This window comes from Topomyia yanbarensis, chromosome 3 (genome assembly GCF_030247195.1).
Source record: "Topomyia yanbarensis strain Yona2022 chromosome 3, ASM3024719v1, whole genome shotgun sequence".
Classification (NCBI taxonomy): domain Eukaryota; kingdom Metazoa; phylum Arthropoda; class Insecta; order Diptera; family Culicidae; genus Topomyia; species Topomyia yanbarensis.
Genome location: NC_080672.1, coordinates 168,464,730 through 168,479,842, shown reverse-complemented (window position 1 = coordinate 168,479,842; position 15,113 = coordinate 168,464,730). Strand labels below are relative to the sequence as shown.

At 37.3% G+C, this 15,113-nt stretch overlaps 1 protein-coding gene across 2 annotated transcripts in view; it reads right to left on the bottom strand.

Annotated features, from left to right (window-relative positions):
• Positions 1–12,766, bottom strand: part of LOC131689098 (somatomedin-B and thrombospondin type-1 domain-containing protein-like) — a 203,424-nt gene extending 190,658 nt beyond the window's left edge. For both annotated transcript variants that reach the window (XM_058973909.1, XM_058973910.1), the window contains exon 1: positions 12,206–12,766. The gene's annotated coding sequence lies outside the window, so the exon portion shown is untranslated. The remainder of the gene's footprint in view (positions 1–12,205) is intronic.
• Positions 12,767–15,113: the final 2,347 nt, after the last annotated feature.

The window sequence follows — 15,113 nt, the reverse complement described above, 5'->3', positions numbered from 1 at the left end:
ACATATTTTCCAAAATAATTTACAACTTTTCTAAATCAAATGTAATACAATGGAATTGTTTTTCAAACATCTTAAACGACCAAATATTTCATTTTAGTTTTCTATTGTCATAACTTTTGGTATATAGAATATGAGATATGGCCAGGGAATCAAATATCTCCAAGGATCAAGTGTCCCCACTGTCCCCCAACGTTATATAATTGGTCCGTATAATGTCTTACAGCTTTGCATAATACGCTGAAACAGCATCATTGATAGTATCGCCATAAATAATTTCATTCCACTCAGCTTCAGAAATTAATTAATTCAAGCCTGAAAAGTCGGCACGGTTGTAGTCAAATATAATTTCTTTCGCGTCTGATACGCAAGCTGCTGTTGTTTGCGAATGAAACAAAAGAGGTTTAGCGTTGATCGACTTTCATCGGAGGCAATGGGAGCTCAAGCAAATCGAAAATCGCCGACTCGTTCGGGAGTGTGAGATCCAGTCACCGTCTGTTAGAGTTTTCGAGATTATTTATCTGTCGCAGTCCGATGAACATCAGTTTTTCCACAAAACTGATTTCTTGTTCTTACGATGCATGGTATCAGTGAATTAGTGATTCATAGCGTTAGCATTGCTCTAAACCAATACCTCAAAGAATACGACATGGCAATCTCTTCAACGGTCACCATATAGCATTCTTCTTCTCGTCCATAATCAAATCTATTGCATTAGATATAAATAGCTTAACCAGTTCCTGTTTAACACGAGCAGTATTGCGATTATCCTCACGAGCATGTAATTCTTCACAAGCTTTTCGGAGTGAATTTACAGCAATCGTTTTTTTTGCATAAATCACCTTTTTTTTAGTGTTAATAGTCTTACAGTCCGTTAATTGCTGACAAATAAATATTTATTTTGGACTGATGACAAAACGTTTACGTTTGCAAATTGTGACATCTCTGAACACTCTTTGAAACTTCCCGGAGCCAAAAGGGCGTTACCCTGATAATCGTTGGATTTCAGTAGATCATGTACGATTGCAGATCACTTTTTCTTGAAGCCTCGATGACACATATCAGTTTCCGAAGAGTTTGAATGATGGGAATGGCTGAAACAAAACAAATTATGTTGAAAATCGAACGAATTTTGCATACAAAAGTACTTACAGTCGTTTTTCAATCGAATTCGAGATTTGGATGACCGAAGAGAGTTTTCCAGCTCCGCATTGTTCGAAAAGGCATCTGCATCAAAATGACGACAGCAAATGTACATTGGCACCTTTGGATCCTTCGAGAAACTACAGAAACGTAACCACTTAGTACGCCGTTTGATTTTCTTTGGTAGTGAATGAAACCCTACGCTTAGGTTTGATTTTAAAACAGCCTGCAGGCAAATTTTACACGTGTTCACCGCACAATGCATTTTATTTATCAAAAGCACTTCTAAGCTCCACCGAAATTGTATTTTGTAAACAAAATTTATTGTGTCTCACTTGTGGCAACTGATGAGCGATTGAGTTCATAAACACACAAAGAGTCGCTATCACAAATACCACCGCACGAATTGCCCCACCTTTTTTAAACCTCATCAACCCCACAGTTTATAAAGAACAGTTGCGCAAAGACTGAAGCAAATCTACCTATCGAACACTCAAAACGTCTACCTATCGAACACCAAGAATAACAATGCTCGAATGCGTGGGGAGTATCGTTATCATGTGATTATAATTATGAGAAAAATGCAATTATCTAATATTTATATTATTTTAAACTAGTTTTAATCTTTTGTTCATTTTTTCGTCGTAGTCGACGAATAGTTCGAACGAGCCTGAAACTAAAACAAAAAGAAATTAACGACGTGCCACTATTTTCTGAGGAATGTCTATTGAATCCTGATTGTTACCATGGATATGCCAGCTTTTGTTGTTCTTCTGACATGGACTCTACCTTCCCGACTGAACGGACAGTCGATTCAATTGGTTCATTGGATCTGCCCTCTATAGCAATTGAATTTGCAGCCACAAACCCCGGTACTGCTTGAGTAGCAATGTTATTGTTGGAATCTTGCAGTGGCATATAAATGGTAAAAAATGACAAATTCATTCGGCAATATGACCACACTCACAAGAAAATCATCGTCGTCGTGTGAACTGATATTTAAGTTTGGTACTATTTCAAACACCGGAACAGTTCTGGGTAGTGTTAATAATCTTCCACCGACAGTGGAAATATAAAGGTCTTTCTCATAGTTAAAGTGCAGCTAAAATTTTCACAAATGTATATGTACTTATTTAAATTTATGTTACGCTGCAAATTCCACTGTTTTTAGTCACTTCCCAATCTGAGGGCAAGCGGCAAAAATCAATCCATTTCGATCTTAGTTGCGGATCAGACGGGAACCGGAAATAGCTTAAATTCTTTACACGATGCTTTTTATCGTATTGATTTCTACAAAATAAAACTGAACACTTCATTTTAAACTATGAAATGCACAAAATTCACTTCTAACTAAAACGTTCGGGAGAAGTCATGTGAATTTTAACTAAAAATAAAAGGTTGCCAAAATTAATAAAAAACCAATGATTGATCCAATGTTGCCAATCCTCTTTACGCAACTCTACCACCAAAAACTCTGATCAACCCGAACCATCGCTTGTTCTAGCTGTTGGCTGTTGTCCGCTGTGTCTGAAAAACCATTAATTTTTTTCACTTTGCCTCACACTGTTTGCAAATAAGCCAAAATGTGATCGAAATTGTTTTCACCACGATAAAACGATCAGTAAAGGTTGTTTATAAAATACTTCGAAATTAATAAAAATATTAGTATTGTGCAGAATATCCTTAAAGCTGAGAAGCGAACTTTAGTCATTTTATGAAAAAAATCATTATTTAGCTAAGGAAATATAATAAGATACAACTGTGCTGAAAAGACTATGTGTCTATCTGTGAATTTGAATGGATAATTGGGGAGTTTTCTATGATACATTCCTGAAAATCACTTTTTTCAACACAACTTTTTCTGATGGTTTTTTAGAATATTAAAATGTTCTAAAATTTGGTTCGACATATTAAAATACAAAATTTTTATTGTGAAAATTGATTTCTATATCTTACATCTGTTGAATTATCGCAAATTTTCGTGTCAAAAAAGCAACATTTTGATAAATTAGTTATGGAATTTGCGCTTCGACTTCCTCTCATTAGAATCGAACACAAGCTTAATGACAGGACTAAGCTAACGACGAATTGACGCAAGCTCCAAAAATCGGAGATACAATTTGTGGTTTTGAGCAAACCTCTAGTCCCGCGTGATGACTCGTCTCAAAAAATGTGGTATGCGCCATAACACAAAATCTTCTGGTCCAATCGTGAAATTTTGCATAATTCTTCTTTACATCATTCCCCTGGTAACTACGGGAGCTTTTTTACGAAAGTTCTTATTATCTTTACAATAACAGGTTTTCTTTCATAGATTTTTTGGCATAAAATCGGACTTCAAAGTGCAAGAAAAAAATTCAAAAATCTAGCAAAAAGGATGATTTGAGGAAGAGCTGTGCAAAATTTCAGAACGATTGGTCCAGTAGTTTTTAAGTTATGATCTCCACCACAAGAGAGTATAACTACTAGAGGGAGCAAAGCGCTACTGTCTCCATGCATTCACGGACTGAAACATGGGGTCTCGCTCTAGCATATTGTATCCCATTACTTTGACAGGTGTATACCCGGGGTAATATGTGTCAAACTAATGGGCCTAGCATATGTAAGAGCGAGATGATAAATTTTCAGTGTTAACAGCGATATGCGACCTCTAGTAGTTACAATCTCTTTTTCTCCACTGCGAAACAAGTTTTCGACGAGGCGCCTCTGGAGATTCACTATCGAATTACGCCATTTTGAATTTGGATTACTTGAGCTAAGTTTCTCTGGTGTAAGATGGAAAGTGGCCCCAGAGATAGTGACAAGATGTAATGCTTCCACAAATAAAAAGAGGCATTACGTGGACTTTGGAAACTGATTCTATTGCGATGGCAAATGATTAAGCCAATTAGTTTATAGCTGGTAAAATATTAGTGATAAATAGAAATTGGAAGAATAAAAACTGGTTGGTAACCGATTAAATTCCGGATGACGGTAGTTGGGCATGCCGTTAGTTTATAGTGGTGAAAGAATAAGCAACCAAAACCACAAGTTACAGAATAGTCTGTGCAAATAAGAATAGAAAAGTGCGGAGGGAGTTGTGTTGATTCAGTTTAAAAATAATCAACCAAGGGTCATAAGTTATGCCTCCAAGAGTCTATCAAACCTCGAAAAGACCAATCCGCCAATCGAGAAGGAAGAACTTGGCAATGTCTGGGCTGTCGAGAGATTTAAATTATATGTGCTGAGTATTACATTCGAACTCGAAACCGATCATTGCCTTTGGATACTCTGTTCTCCGACAGATCAAGACCAACTGCTAGAATCGAATGATGGCTGCTACGGACTCAAGCTTTTAAAATCAAGGTAGTCTATAAAAAAAAGGATCGACAAGCCTGGCCCTTTCCATATCTAGACTATCCTTCCATTTAGAAGACCCTGGCTGGACAGATGATTCGGACGTTTTGATCAGACGTGTAATGTACAGTCATTATCTTCAGTCATTATCTTCTTTGTCAGACGTGGGAAACGAGCCAGATTTTGATATTGAAACAGAAGAAATTAATAGAGCTGTACAAGAATCGGCAGCTATCGATATTGCAGGGGCGATAACCGCCACAGAGTAGGAAATGAAATTGCAGAAACTCATTGAATGCATTATGAACGACAAGTGGGCACTGGAAGATCTCAAACAGTATAAGCCATTCCGGAAACGGCCAGGAATAGATCAGGAGGCAGTAAAAACATGTGAGCTATGTGAAGGGTGCCATTTGATTCAGTCGTCGAACACTCCTGAGCGTATGTCGCAACGTCTTCTACCGGAAAAACCATGGATAGATATAGCAATTGAATTTCTAGAGCCTATGCCGGGTGATTTTGTACTTATGAAAAATCTATTACCGTCTAATGTACTATCCATCAATTTCTTGCGAGAGAAACTCTTGGTCTTGAATAGGAACGGTTCGAACGTGACCATACAATCAAAAGAACCAGGCAAGACGTTTGACCGAAATGTTTTGCACCTAAAGAAATGTCGTCCCTCATCAAAAGCTAAGGTCGAAGAAACAGAAGAATTTTTGAGCAAAAAAACAACTTCAAACTTAGAATTTTCAAACAAAATCATCATCAGTTCCCGACGAATCGATAGTCAGACAATCTAAACGTGTTTCTTGACCCACCCTTAGATTCAGTCCCACAAGATGAGTATCAGTGTTGTATTATACAAAATCGTTAAATAATATATCTTAAATTGGTGAAAATGTGGTAGACGTTTCTATTATTAACCCTTCAGTATAGTACTCTATCGCATCGTGTTATGATCAACCAGATTTCACTAACACCAGTTTACGTTACCCGAGTGTATGTTGAATTGTCGCTCTCGCTACTTGAGCATACAGTCTTGTCTTTTCGCGACTACCAAGCTGTAAGCACGCGATTACTTTTATTCCCGCGGATCACCACACATGTAGTGAAATTTCATGCCCAACTTCCTCCAGCTTATATTCGCTTCGCATAATTCGCCTACGCTTATTTAACACTACAGTGGCAGGCGAAATACTATACACCATTGTATGGTCTGATTCGTTTGTGTATAATATAAGAACTGAGGATACGTAAAGAATTTTATGTTTTGCATGAATGTGTTAGTTATTACCTTATCGGGAATTGGTCCTATTACCTAAAAAGCAATAACCGTCTTGCTACTAGGACAGTTGTTTTTAACCTTTTTTGTTGCATGTACCTCTTTCGCAATTTTGATCCACACCATGTACTCCCTTTTTAAAGTCTTACCATACCAAGAAAAAAAGTTTTTTTTTAAATTTGGCCTGACACCATACATTCATGTAAAACAATACATAAACACTTTCAATAAATATATAAAGACAAATATCCGATGGCAAGGCTAGGATAACAAGTTAAAATTCAGTCTAATTCACCGCTGGGAGTGGATTTACCCCCGGTTGAAAACCACTGTATCAGTGATTTCTTTTGTATTGCCACAAAGATTATAAGGTCTAGTGTTGGGTGTAGTTGAAGACGAAGTAATGTTTCCGAAAAATATGAAAATGTTCTAAAAGATTTGTTCAACAACCTTTGGGGCTTTCATTTATTTTTCACAAGTACACCTTTTGCATGCTTGCATAGTTTTCAATTTACAAATTTACACATACACACATCCTTGACAGTCCTGTACTGACAGATTGCCGTAACCCATAGAACAATAAATTACTAAATTATAATTTACAATACACCAAAAGTTTCTACAATTACGATCGGCACATATGGACACACACAGTTAGATAAAAAAATATACGTACCGATTAATCGATTGTTATTTGTAACATTTACAATGTTACTATCAACTCTGCTACAGCAATTTGCAACACAAATCTAACTCCGATTTGTACTCCATAGCCTAGTACAGGATGAACATTATTCCCTAACAACTATTTCAATATATCACAATGAGAGGTAATTGAATAAGCCTAAAATTAGATTTACAACCCTAGATTGCTGCCCGAACAAAACAGAATAACCAAGTATCGATTGAGCAGCCTTCATTTCTGACCCCATTATTATCCTCCAAGGACGTTCGCTCAGAAACATATCTGTTCATTCACTCATTCAAATCCACCGAGATTGACGTGAGAACTTAATCAAAACACTACCCACTTGAACTGCTACTCGTATTATCATGTATTTGTGTTCTCAATGTGTTCCGCACACGATATTGTTCCTCTATCAGCTTAGCTTGCACGGAAAACCAATCGAGGTACGACACATTTTTTCTACTCTATCGCATTTCGATCCATGGAGCGAATCGAACATAAAAGGAATACTTTAGCGCACCGTTTAACGTTTTGCTTCGGCTGTGAACGCACGCAGAGAAGTCAATCGCACTAACCAGAAAAATAAAAGACGAACGCCGTGATTGTACCCCGTGCCGAGCTCGGATGTAGCAGGACTTCAAAGTATGAAAGCTTTTCAATCACATATAGAGCTTCCTGCTGGGGAATTCATTTTCCAGAAAATCCTAGGGTTTGCGCTGGCGAATCACGTGATTTTTTTCGCTAGTTCCCGTTAGTCACTGTTTTGACGTTCAGAGCCAAAAAAATAATCACTTCTTTATCGCTTTCATCTTCCAGATTTGTTTTGTTTTTCACTAAACAAACATAAATCTTATTGCTCCTGCTGTTGAAAAAAATCGTATTTTTATTACGTCTCAATAGGTTAGCTTGTCTGAGCCGTTCATCTTCTCACGTAAATTATGTTTAAGTAACAGTAAATTAATCTAGTATTATCTCAATATATGATTTCTAACTTGGTGAGGAGAACCTATTTCCTGACGATCCTACTGCTGCTCTGGAACTAATTGGTAGACTTTCTCTCGCCCATGTTGCTCTTGGTAGTTTATAGGCTTACACGATTCAAAGGTTCTGATTGTTTTTAGCCTTACGGGTTACGATCATGCATTGGTCTTTTTGATAATTGTTTCGTTGCAGTCGGTATTGACTGAATTTGCACGGAAAACCCCGCAATCACAAAAAATGAATATTGCAATTTTTGATTTTTGTCTTGACTGTTTCAACTAAAAATTGTTGATTCAACTAACTGTCCTGTTGATTTTCGCATCATCAATTGGCTGAATAAATTAGTTGTTTTTGAAAGCTGTCAGTTTTCAGAAAATAAAGACAGCAAAAAGGAAACAAAAATTTGCAAATTTTATTTAACCATTTCTTTAGTTGAAAAGGATACGTCAGTTTTCTCGCTATGTTCATTTTGTAAAATTTTTGAGACTAACATAAAAGAGCTTGATTTTGAAGTTTAGATTAATAAACCAGTTATAATACTTAGAAGTGCCTACCTAATTTAGTGATATATATGTGAATTTATGGAAGTATTTTTATATAATACATCAGGTAGACAATAAATTGCATGATTCGACTGATGTTCGAACGTGAGCAAATCTTCTGGAACCAGGTATGTATGTTTCATGTGTTTTTACAAATCAGCCATCCAATTTTCTCACATGTTAACAAATGTTAGACATTAGAATAGGACATTAGTCTCCATCAGTAAATTGATCTGTATATTCTATCATTGCATAAATAATTGTTCCATGCAAATAGAGAATCTAGTGGAACATGGAACCATAATTCGTATAGAAAGTCAATGCTATATATTTTTTTATAAAATAAAATTAATGTAAACGTATTGGCGCTGAACAGTGTTAATATTTATATTTCCTAGTGATACAACGCGTTTGGATAAATCAAGCCATTGATATGATAGCAATAAACTTCTTCGAAGATAATTTGGCTTTTTATTACTGGCTAACAAATCCTCCTTATAATTAACAAAATCGTTAGCTGTTACAACTGGTTGGGATATTTTTCAATAATACAATTGATTGAAACAATCATCTTGGTTTTTAGTTTCAGCACGCACCAATCTTGAAATCAACAATTATATTAGTTGTTACAACTGGTTGGGAATTATTCCAATATTACAATTGACTGAAACAACCATCTCGGTTTTCAGTTTCAACTCGCACCAATCTTGAAATCGACAATTATATTAGTTGTTACAGCTATTTGATGAGCTGATTCGGATGGTGTGTGTCTTTGCTAACTGACAGCATCACATTTTCAACTAGATGATTTAGTTGTTTCAGCAACTGTTTTGTTCATTCAAAAACAAAAATGAAAGTTTAGAAAAATCAACAATCGTTTAGCTGTACCAAATTTTAACCAATCGATTTCAGAAATTCGACTAATATATTAGTTGCTATGCGATCGGGAGCGTTTCCGTGTGGTTGAAGTAGAATTGTTTCCATAAACAACTTTTGTACAGAATTTGCAGAATCGACTGAAAATTGATACCCATACTATTAAAAATTTTATCAAGACCAGGATTGCCCACTCTTGCACATTAATCGACTCAGTTTGACAAATCGGGACTCCGCCTCTTATTCTTTTGTGTTAATCATTGGTGTTTTTCTCTGTAATGTTTATTACTTGTTCGATGTCCATCCTTCGCGGCATAACATCCCTGCGTAGATCTGCTACTAGTATATTCCCAACTTTGTCGCGGTCTCCTTGAATAACTCCCTGTGGCGAATCTACCCTTCTCAGATTGAGTAATCCCCAATGGCGAAATTTCTTCCGTAACCGATAACAGTTTTTGTGAGCCATTCAGGTCCCAGGTCTGTCACGATCTACCTGTTTAATCCCCGGTGACAAATCTACTCTAGTACAACGGATAAGTCTACGGGTGCGAATTTTCTCCATTCGTCGATATTCTGGTTTTCTTCGTCCTCGTGTTACTTGTTTTTCTCCGACTTTGTATTGCTGTTCTCCCGACTAACTTACATCCCTCCACAGCCAGCTTCACAGAGTTACTCCGTTACGTCATTATGCCACGCTAGAGTCCCAACAGTATTCATGTATCTGCTCTGGTAACGGCATTCCATGTACCCTCTTCCCGACACATCTCAGCATCGATATTCTCCACACAAATAGAAGGCATGCACGCTGCTGCGAATCTCTGACAGACAAGGACTACGTACTCTAGTATTGTTCGACATTTCCATCCATTGAAATGAAGGGCGTCTGAACAGGTGGGAGTACTGTCGGAAGCTACCATGACCAGATGCACGGTGTGTCTAAAACCATTATTAACAAAAAAAATTACCATAAATTTGGCATACGGCATTCGAGAGATACAATATCCAAGCATCATCTCAGTGAATTTCAAAATGATCCATCGAGAGATTCGAAAGAAATTGCGATTTGAAGTTTTATGACACGTTTCATAAGGCTACCAGCAAACACCCACGGATTTGGTCCTATCTTTATAAACAAAAAAATATTTGTCTACTTTGGTACTTGGAATTCAAAAGATATAGTAATCAAGTATACCGCTGCAAGTTTGAAAATATTTCATTGACGGAATCGAAAGTTATAACGATTTGAATGCGGTATGCGTTCATAGATGGGTTTTCTACCAGATTTCAAGCACGAAGCCTTGTTTGTCCATTGACTATTTGGATCGTTTATACGTGTCGCTGTTTTAAAGAAAACCCTTACCAAATATAATGTCTAAAAGGTGTTATTTATATGCTGCATTGAAAAAACATGAAAATAGGGTTGTCTATTTAATAATGTTTTTGAAACTTCGATGATTTGAGGACCACCCTAAAACTTCTTCAGCCAAAAGAAGCAATTTGTCAAGTGCAATAAATGTTGTGTACTAAACTATATTGTTAGTTTTAAGATAACTGTAAAATATTTCGTAAAATACTATTACTCCCCCTCTTGTATATCAAACTGAAGCCCTTGCTTTAAAACTTTTCATAAAAAAATCTTTTGGCCCTCTCTTGTATATTGAATCTTATTTCTAGTCTTAAGATAACTGTAAACTTTCTTTTCTTTTGTAAAAAAATGAAATGAATAAAAAAAAGAGCAATAAATGTTTCTAAGACATAAAATCTCTAAATCCAAAGATGAAAGCGTGAACACTTGTTTTCTTCTGTACAATGCATTATGCGCTATGCTATATTTCTCCTTGGTGGAGAAAAAAAATTGATAAAAAACTATTTTTCTCCAATAAGGAGAATCCACTTTTGCGCTTAATCCTTTACAGCGTGAATTTTTTTCATTATTAAGACTGTTATTTTTAGCTTTATATAGGCTTTCGGGGTCTGATTCTGCCGTCGAAAATGTTAAATTCAAAATGGCGGATCCAATATGGCGACTGTACTTGGCTAAAAATGGATGACATTGTGTAGCCGCCATTTTGAATTTTCAAATTCTGTCGTCAGAATCGTAATCAGCTACCTCAAAACCACATAATCTATTTTTATGCTAGTTGAGAAGCCATCCCAGGCTATCAGAATTGTTTATAGACAAACATAATAATAAACTCCATTTTTACATATGCTGAAAATTTTTTTCGAAAAAACTGATCTACGAAAAGCTCTGCAAAAAAACTATTATTTAGTTTAATGTTTGAGATACTTGCAAAAAAAATTAAATCTCTAGGACTTTTAGTTCAGACACAGCCAAATTTATTGTAAAAGAAATGAAATTTTCGAGTTTTAATTGTTTATAACTAATAAATCATTAACAAATTCAAATAAATATTTTTTGTGCTAGTTGTACTCCTTACATCCCTAAGAGTTGATTAAAAGAAAGAATTCGTATTTATATGTCAACGCTAACTAGAAATCCAATAAAAACTTAGAAAAAGTAGGTGGGACGTATACGTCCCACTGCGTCGCAAAGGGTTAAAAAACACAAAACTTATAAATAAATTAGTTATTGGAGAGGCGTTTCGAGTTCCTCGTCCGGGAAATTATGACACATAAGGGGTGCGTCATGAGATCCGAAAATAGATGTGCATCATAAAGCCATGGACATTATAACGCACATCCGTTTTTGGATGCTATGACGCAGCCTGGTGCATCATAATGTCCCACACGTTATGACGCACCACCCTTCCAACGTTATGACCTCGGACGTTATGACACATTGCAGTTCGAAACAACTACTAATTTTGTTATTAATAAAAATTTCAACATCTCATGAAACAAACGATAGTTACCACGAGAAAAAATGAACGTTGTTTTATTTTTCACTCTGGATTGCGACGACTGTTGTTTGTTGATTGCTTGCTTGCCTATAGCACAGACTCGGCCGAAGATTAAAAGCATTGTCTAGCCTGGTTGGTAGTCGCGACAATATCTACAATTAATCGACCGTATAGAGCTCTATAACAACTTCGTTAGAATGTAATCACGATGTGCACGCATCTTCCGTGTAGTTAATTTATCTATAGTAATCAAACACCAATATCTCGGCAACAATAAGTATCCATAGTATTGATTTATGACAACGAAGATCAATTAATTTCATTGAGAAGAATATGACACATGCTACCATAATCAAATGCTAGACTCTGAGGAGACGGAGTCGAAACGCAAATTCCTTGACTTATTATAGCAAGGTTTTGCGTCCTTTACGCATAAAATGGTTACAAACCAATTTTCTTCTTAGCAATAGATATAACATATTGGTTTACTTACGTTAAACACAAAAATCCTTATCCGTAGCGGCAGACTAAGTTGCACAGTTCTTCTGGTGTAGTTACAAAAAGTCCACTAGAAAGAGATAATAATCAAATTCCACTCGAGCTTCCAATGATTTACCAGCTATTGACAAATCCGATCTATCCTGCAGACAAAATGTTCAATCCCGGTAAAATGACACCGCCGCTCTTGTAACAACACGAAAACCTCACTTTTTTCCCGAAGTTTCCACCGTATTTTAATTACACGACCACAGGACTGCAATCTAGTAAGCTACCAGGAAAACGAGCGCGCAAAAATCCTTCCTAATTTGGTGGCTCCCAGGCTTATACGGTCGGCGAACACTCCGGTCTAGCGTGACAATCCTCAACAAGCACGGGTGAAGCCGTTAATTGCGGACGTGGAAACGCAACCCCTTCAACCGTATCGAAATTGAAAGCCACCCACCGGCAGACCGAACTGCTATCGACAGATAACAGTCAACGACAGCAAAGAATAACCGACGACGGCGCGGCCGAGTCGAGTAACTACGAACCGGTGTACTGAACGCACCGACAAGCAATGCGGAAGCATTAACTGTCCGGGAAAACTGCCAAAAATTTAAAGGATACTTTTCCGGCAAACTGTGAGATTTCCTTTTGTCGAGAGCCAACCCAACGGAGTGAGAATTCCCACACTCCCATGTCCTCTCAGCGTTGAGAGGCCCTCTCTCAGGCAGTTGGTTCCACGTTCCACCGCACATGTTGTGGAGAGAAAGTAGACGTAAACAGAGAATAACACATGAAGAGACAATTCGAATTGCAGGTATGTAGGTACTTGTACTGATTGGCACTCGGTTACCGGACAAAAAGGATCTTACTAATCTAGTTGAATGTGTCATGGAAAATTTAATTTTTTAACTCAGAGCCATGTGAATTAAAAATGCAACGTTTAATAATTGATCCGTTCATTATATAGAGAAAATAACAAAAGTAGTGCAGTTGTTGTAAAATCTTTGCTACTTAGTCGCCAGTTATTGCTCGGGCGCGACAACTTGGATGGGGTGCAAAAATTATAACGACGGTATACGTAATATGGATCGGAGAAGGGATGGCGTGAATGCATACATAACGAAAAGGAATAAATGAGCGCTTTTTGCTAAGGAAGGTGCATTCCACCTAAAATTTGGACATCTTTTTATCTCGCGCTCTTTAGGAAAAACACCAGTTACTGATATATTGTAAACTATTCGATGTATGGAAAACAAATGTGTAATTAAAGTAGTGTTTTCGTACGATATAGTCGGAATTTTTTTGAAGTATGTTTTTGATATTTTACTTATGTATTCTGCAATTATTATACATCAAGGCCATTCGTACGGTTACTCTCGAAGCGATCAATCTTTCCTGTCCGTGCAGTGTATAGCGACAAAGAATAGTGCTAATCCGCCTTATCTTGCGCATTATCCGCCTCGTCGAGGTTTTGGACTTTTCTCCTTTTTTTGTTAACTGTTAGTCGACCAGCAAAGCCATAGCAGTGTTTTGTTTCGTGAACTGCCTGGACCGCTATCCAAGATATGTACCGCAATTATTACGTTTCTTCTTATTGGTTCTCCTACTAACTTGCGCTGGGCAATAGGCCCGTGCAAAAATGACTTCCTCTGACATCTTCCTTCGCCAAACAGATTTCAGCTGCCGAGCTACGAAAACCGTTGTCAGTTAATACAGCTCGATACTCTAAGCATCCGGAGGGACTGCTCTCGAGCCCTGTTCGTCTCGGACTTACTGTCTGCCAGGGTGGATTGCCCTACAATCCTCGGACGCCTCGATCTTCAAGCTCGCGTACGAGCTCTGCGCAATAACTCTCTTCTGCGAGTCCCGTTCCGGAAAACTAACTATGGGCGCCAAAGCGCTGTTACCGGACTCTAGCGTGTGTTTAGCAGTGTGGCGACGGCTTTTGACTTCAACCTGACAAGGAATTCGATAAAAACTAAAATAATGTATATTCTGAAATGTAATTTGTTTAAGTAACCACCATTGAGGCCAAGGGGTCTGTTGGTGACGGTACAACAAATAAACCCCAAGAGCTCAAGGTAATATGGATGTTGAAACAAAACAAAATCGGCTCCCCGGCTCAAGTAACATCCAAGCTCGGCCATTGGGCCTCACGTAGGGTTGCCACCCCCACTGGTTTGACCCGGAGACTCCGGTTTTGCGGGAGTAATCTCCGGGCCTCCGGATTTTACATCAATATCTCCGGGTTTGGTGGAAAGAGACATAATTTCATTTTTTATGGAACTAACTGATTCTTTACAAAATATTTAAAAAGTCTAAGGTAACTATTACTCTGGCTCAGATTTATTTTGCCTGACTAACCCTTGGTTTTAAGGTGGCAAAGATGAGTTCACCAAATATTGCTAACTTTTTTCACAAAGCAATGAAAATGAAAAACAAATCAAATTTACTATCAATTAAGAAAAGTAATATTTCGTTTTATGTTACAATTGAAATGTTGCATCTCACTAAGTCGCTCAAAATGGTGTAAAAAGTTATTTTGCTGCAATTTTACCAAATTAATTCACTGTTACAGCAACATATGGCAACTTTGTTCAAATCCAACTGACTAGCTTAAGGTTCAATTAACTTTCGGTGAGCGTCTACACGAATTGAACGAAATTGAAAATTGGAAAAAAATGCGTTCAACTTTGTCACCGATTTATCCATATGAAGCATTTATTAAACGCTAAAAGAAGAATATCAGTCGATTTATTAGATTATCACGATTCAAATCATGCAAAATAGTTGGTGGAAAAACAATTGACCGGTTGGAATGGTGCTTTTGAAAAAGTGGCGGTGATTTTTCGGCACACCACCACACTGTCCCGGGGCACGCAACACAACTGCGTAGTGAAAAAAACCAAAGCCAC